Raw genomic sequence first — 5,935 nt, 5'->3', positions numbered from 1 at the left:
GTTTTACTCTCTCTATTTATACTTATTTATAAAATTGGTCCTCCTATTTTAAAAGGCGACAGTTTTGAATTTTTTAACTAAAAAATGATGACGTAAGATGTTTTAAATAATATGTTATATGATACGATAATGTAGAGTGATTAACACTCATGAAATTGAAATCAAACGCTGTGAAAATTTGAATTTGAACTTCGAAATTTTTTCATATTTTTAATTTAATTAATTACATATGAATAACTAATGCATCTAGATGGTTCTATATCATATAATTGTATGTCACGTCATTTAAAATATATTAAATCGTCATTTTTTTAGTTCAAAAATCTGAGAGAGACCAAAACTGTAGACTTTTAAAATAAAAGGACTAATTCTGTAAATCAGTATAAATATAGAAACCAAAATTACAATTAAACATATTTTATATTATTAAAAAATATTTTATTTTATATTTAAATTAATTGTTCCCACCACACTTTGTTTTTTGGCAATGCTACAGAAAAGATGTAAAGTGTAATAAAATAAAATATTATATTTATTTTTTATTATTATAAAATTATTATTTACGAAAAATACTTATGATTACATTTTAAATTATATTTTTGAGAGGTCAATATTAGACACATACAAATGATATAGTAATGAAAATAATCTACATTTGAAAGTGTGGGACAAATATTTAATCATAGATATGTCCAATTTGTCAAATTATTGACTTGGTATATATTTTGTACGCATATATTTTCAATATAATATTATACAATTATCCACACACCCCATTAAAACAATTATGGCCTAATGACTTAGTCGACTACTATGAATGAATAAATAAATTGAAATTCCCTCAAATTGACATTTTTAATAATTTATAAAATGATATAAAACTAGATTTTGAATAAGTATTCTTCTATATCCCTCATCATGTAAGGAACAAACAAGAAGAACAATAAAAAAAGACGATTAAAGACCGAATAGAGACGATTAAGAAATGATTAAACTTAATTATTGCTTCTTGGGAGACAAACAGAAACAACCAAAGGAGGCCAAAATGACAACAATAGGTCTAAGGTGTTGGTGTATTTTCAGTACATTTTCTAGACACACAAAAATTCACCCTAATTCCTACTAATTGCTCTCTTCTTTAAAGTTTTACGCAATGGTTTAAACGGCGATCGCAATCGCGTTAAAGATTTCACGATTTTGACTATTACAAATGTTATATTACAAATTACGATGGTAGTGATGTAAATTAATCACATTATTGCTTAAATTTTATTAAAATTATTTGTATTTTTGTATAATATATAATCATAATAATTTAGACGTGAGAAAAGATCAAAATTGAAGAAAGAGGTAATATAATATTAAAATACATTTTAAAAATGTGTTTTGATATCCTTTTAAAATGAAAAAAATTAGATTTCAATTTTTTTTTATAACAACAACGTTTTATTGTAATCATTTTCTATTATTTTTCTTCACATATTTAAAATGACAAAAAACAGTAACCGTTGCTATTTTTATCTTTTTGTCGCAGCCGTTTTATCGGTCGCGGATGGTTGTACTGGACACAAACATTCATTTTAATCATGATCAAAACAAGTTGCAATAAAAGCTAGTGCTAAATTTTTTTTTTATAACTTTTTTAATAAAATAAAAAGAACGGTCTTAAACCCAAAATAAAACTAGTCTAGTAGAATAGTTGGGATCTTTCAAACAAAAAAAAGTCATAAGCATTTTTTTAGCGCAAAAGTAAATTCTCAAATTAAACTTATGACAAAAATATTTAATATAATAATATTTATATTTTGTTAGTTGAATCAAGACTAAAAAATAAATTAATTATTTTTGTCTAAAATGAATAAAAAAAGGATACTCTAAAAGTGGGCTTCAAAGACCCAAATTAAAATTAGCATAACTTTTGAAAATCTTTGGGAGGAAATGAGAGATCTAAAGACCCAAGGCAAAACAAGTTCAAATGTTGACCAAAAATTAAATGTTCAAATCCATTGATAAAGTAAAATAAAACACAGAGAAAGGATAGAAGGATAAAGTGCTCTTGTGATTCGCCTCTTCTTTAGGTGTGGAGTGCTAATCTAATCTAGGTGTAATTTTGATTAACAATTGGAGTTTAGTGACTTGATATTCTTAAGTGTGGTAGGAGTGCCTTGCGACTGTCATGTTGTAGTAGCTAAAACAATGTTGAGTTGTCCTATTTGGACATTTGTATAAAAAAGCTACAAGGACAAAATTTGGGAATTTTTATAATATCTTTTCTATTTTTTTACAATACCTTATTTTAAAAATTATATATTAAAATATTTTATTTTTTAAAAAAGTAGTTTTTTTTTAGGAAGTCACATTCTAGAGATGCAATCGTGTATTGGTTAATTTAATTTTTTGGCTAATTGAAAATATAATCAAATAGTACATTAAATATAATAAAATATAACTAAATTATATTAATAAAATTTAATAAAATATATTAAATATATATATATATATATATAAAAAAGACTACTTCACATAGTCGCATGTCCATATTGCGATCTATTGAAGACCTAAAAAAGTAAAGTATTTTGATATATAATTTTTAAAATAGAGTATTTTGGATATTTTTTTCAAAAACCAAAATTAGAATATTATAGAAAAAATTCGAAAATTTGGATATTAGGACTTGTTTGATTGTGTTTTACTTTTTAGTTTTTGAAAACTATTTTATAAATGAGTTTTAGAAAACTGTTTTTAAAAAGAAAATTTTAAAAAAATATGTTTGACAACTCCAATTTCTAAAACATTTTTTGACTATGGAATTAAAAAAACTGAAAAATGAAACGTAAGGGCTTGTTTAATTGTATTTTACTTTTTAATTTTTGAAAACTATTTTATAAATAAATTTTAGAAAACTGTTTTTAAAAAGAAAATTTAAAAAAAATCTGTTTGACAACTTCAATTTTTAAAACAGTTTTTGACTAAGAGTTAAAAAAATAGAAAAATGAAAAGTAAAACACAATTTATCTGTTTTGCTTTTTTAGTTTTAAAAAATATAATATTAAGAATAGTTTTACTAAACAGTTTTTGAAAACAAGTAATCCAAACAAATTTTTTAGTTTTTAAATTTTAAAAAACTAAAATAGGATTTTTGGAATGTGAATCAAACAAGCCCTAAAACACCATTTATCTGTTTTGCTTTTTTAATTTTAAAAAGTATAATATTAAAAATAGTTTTATAAAACAGTTTTTAAAAATAAGTAATCCAAACAAATTTTTTAGTTTTTAAATTTTAAAATACTAAATAAATTTTTTGAGATGTGAATCACACAAGTCCTAAATCTATTCATTCACTGTTAGAAAGGAAGAAACAAGTTGAATCCTAAAAAGAGCGGAAAATTTGATTTATGAATTATGGACATAGAAATTTGAGGATAAAAGTTCTTAGATCAATAACATGTAAGAATCATATTAATTCAAATATAATAACTACTATTGATATTTTGATGATAATAAAATAAGAAAATAATTATTCATTAATAATTTGTTTTAATTGTGCAGTTTATATAAAGTTAAATTAGAGTCTATATTATTTACTATTTACTATATTAACATAAGTGTTTGTAACTTAGTAATAATTATGTATGAGCTATTCATTAAAAGAAATACAAAGAACATTATTAACTAACAAATAATTAACTTTGGTTACTAATATTAGAGTAAGTAATAACTCAGTAAGAGTATATGAGATCAAAGCAATATGACTATGGTTCAAACTATATATTGATTCCACATGATAAATATATTGCAACTTCCGCTAGTGAATCATTGTTCGGTCAAACAGCTGAAACACAAGATGTGTTGAAAACACAAGTAGCTTTATATTAATACTCTAAGTTTGAAAACAAAGAAATGCTTGTTGATACACATTAAGATCAAGCATAAGCCTCTCTATTGCCACTACCCTCCTATGCTAGTTTCTTGGTTGCTTCACCATATTATTGACTTTAAGCCAATCAAACTACTATGTTTGACAATCTCCATTTTTACTAGATTGTGCTTTCATTTATCTATTAATTACTATCACTATTTCAAATGTAAATTGACCTACAAGATTAGTATAAATAGGGTCAATACCTATAATAGCATCTTGAAGTTTATAAAAATTGAGTGTCTTCTTTTGAGAGTTAAAGAGTGGGTTATGTCTAGACTTCTGAACCACTTGAGACAAAGACCATTAATGGAAACATCGTCCAATACATGCACTAATGCAATTAAACCTTGTTAGATCGGTTCCTATATACTTGTTAGATCGAGTTCTTATCCGATCTAACATCAAGCGATGTAATAAATAGTTAATTATTAAATCAGCTAAAATAATAGATGTAACAAGTCACATTCAAAAATGATTTATTAGATCGGTTAAATTTGAACCAATATAATAAGTCAAATTCAAAAATGATTTATTATATCTGTTAAATTTGAACCAGTATAACAAGTCAAATTCAAAAATGATTTATTAGATCTGTTAAATTTGAACCAATATAACAAGTCAAATTCAAAATTAATCTATTAGATCGATTAAATTTGAACCAATATAACAAGTCAAATTCAAAATTGATTTATTACATCGGTTAAATTTGAACCAATATAATAAGTCATATTCAAAATTGTTTATTTTATCGATGAGCCAATCGATTTAAATAATTAACTTTTTAATTTTTTGTTCTTTATAACTTTCACCCCTTACATATGCATCCTCATAATTTCACATATTACATTATTAACTAGAATTTCTCATTCAACCATAAAACACAAAACTTCATACGAAGCTTTACATTTAAAAATCAATGATAATGAGTCATAATTTTTTTACAAAATCTAAATTATCAAATTTAGAGCTACATAATATTCACTAGTTAAAAAAAAAAAACATTATCTTCTATTAACAGTCTAAAGATACTAAAATAATACAAGTGCTTCAAGCATTTTCTATTAGTTCAAGAATCAAGTTTGCACAACGTTGTCGGACATTCATCATTTCTTCATCTTCGAATGGTTTTGATTATCCAAATATCTGAATTATAAACATTGAAATAACAAAGTTATCTAAATCATGTGACCATAAAAATTATAAGTAGTTAATTAATACTAACTTTGTAAAAATCTATCACATACCCGCATCCATGAATCAACAATACCACTAGATACAATGTTCAACATATGTATTATAATGTAGTAACCACACTCATAACCTTTAGGTTGTCTTTGACACTAAAATTGAATATTATATGTAAATTATAATGAGTAAATATTATATAGATAAAAACATATAAATTATAATTGAAATTCTATATATATAATCTAAACAACTTACAATGGGAATGCTCCATGTGGGCTTGTTCTTTCTTAATCTTCGCGACTTATTATATTCACCCAAAACTCTACAAAAATAAAATATTCATTAAAGTGTAGCAAATAAAATCACATAGAGATGAATTAGCATATAAATAAATAAAATAGCATGTTTTAATGAATGCAATTGGAACAGTTTTATTACTTTGTTCATTATAAAGAGGAAATACATTGAAACTTGATATTATGAAACATCATTCTCTATGTTCTTTGGTGGCCAGAGATACAACTCATAGATAAGAAGGTACTAGTAGTACTTCCAAAACAAAACGTTAAAATTATTAAATGAACTAAGATAGTCACCACTCACGGGAATATTTATATATTTATCTATAACCTTCTATAGCATGGTCCATAACAAGATGAAATATATCGTCTTTATATAAACATAAATGTACTACGCCAAAAATGACATTTTATAGCGCGTCTTTTATAGCGCTTATTAAATACAAGCGCTGTTGTATGATATTTTAAAAATAACGGAGGGTACAACATCGCTTTTTTGACAAGCGCTGTAAAAAAAACGCTGTAA

At 24.3% G+C, this 5,935-nt stretch overlaps 1 long non-coding RNA gene across 1 annotated transcript in view; it reads right to left on the bottom strand.

Annotated features, from left to right (window-relative positions):
- Positions 1-5,198: 5,198 nt before the first annotated feature.
- LOC113787041 (uncharacterized) overlaps positions 5,199-5,935 on the bottom strand; it is a 2,660-nt gene continuing 1,923 nt past the window's right edge. The window contains exons 2-3 of the long non-coding RNA XR_003473229.2: positions 5,366-5,432; positions 5,199-5,262 (exon numbers count right to left, since the gene is read on the bottom strand). This is a non-coding gene — a long non-coding RNA (uncharacterized lncRNA). The remainder of the gene's footprint in view (positions 5,263-5,365; positions 5,433-5,935) is intronic.

Source organism: Cicer arietinum, chromosome 6 (genome assembly GCF_000331145.2).
Source record: "Cicer arietinum cultivar CDC Frontier isolate Library 1 chromosome 6, Cicar.CDCFrontier_v2.0, whole genome shotgun sequence".
Lineage (NCBI taxonomy): Eukaryota > Viridiplantae > Streptophyta > Magnoliopsida > Fabales > Fabaceae > Cicer > Cicer arietinum.
This window is presented reverse-complemented; position numbering and strand designations above follow the sequence as displayed.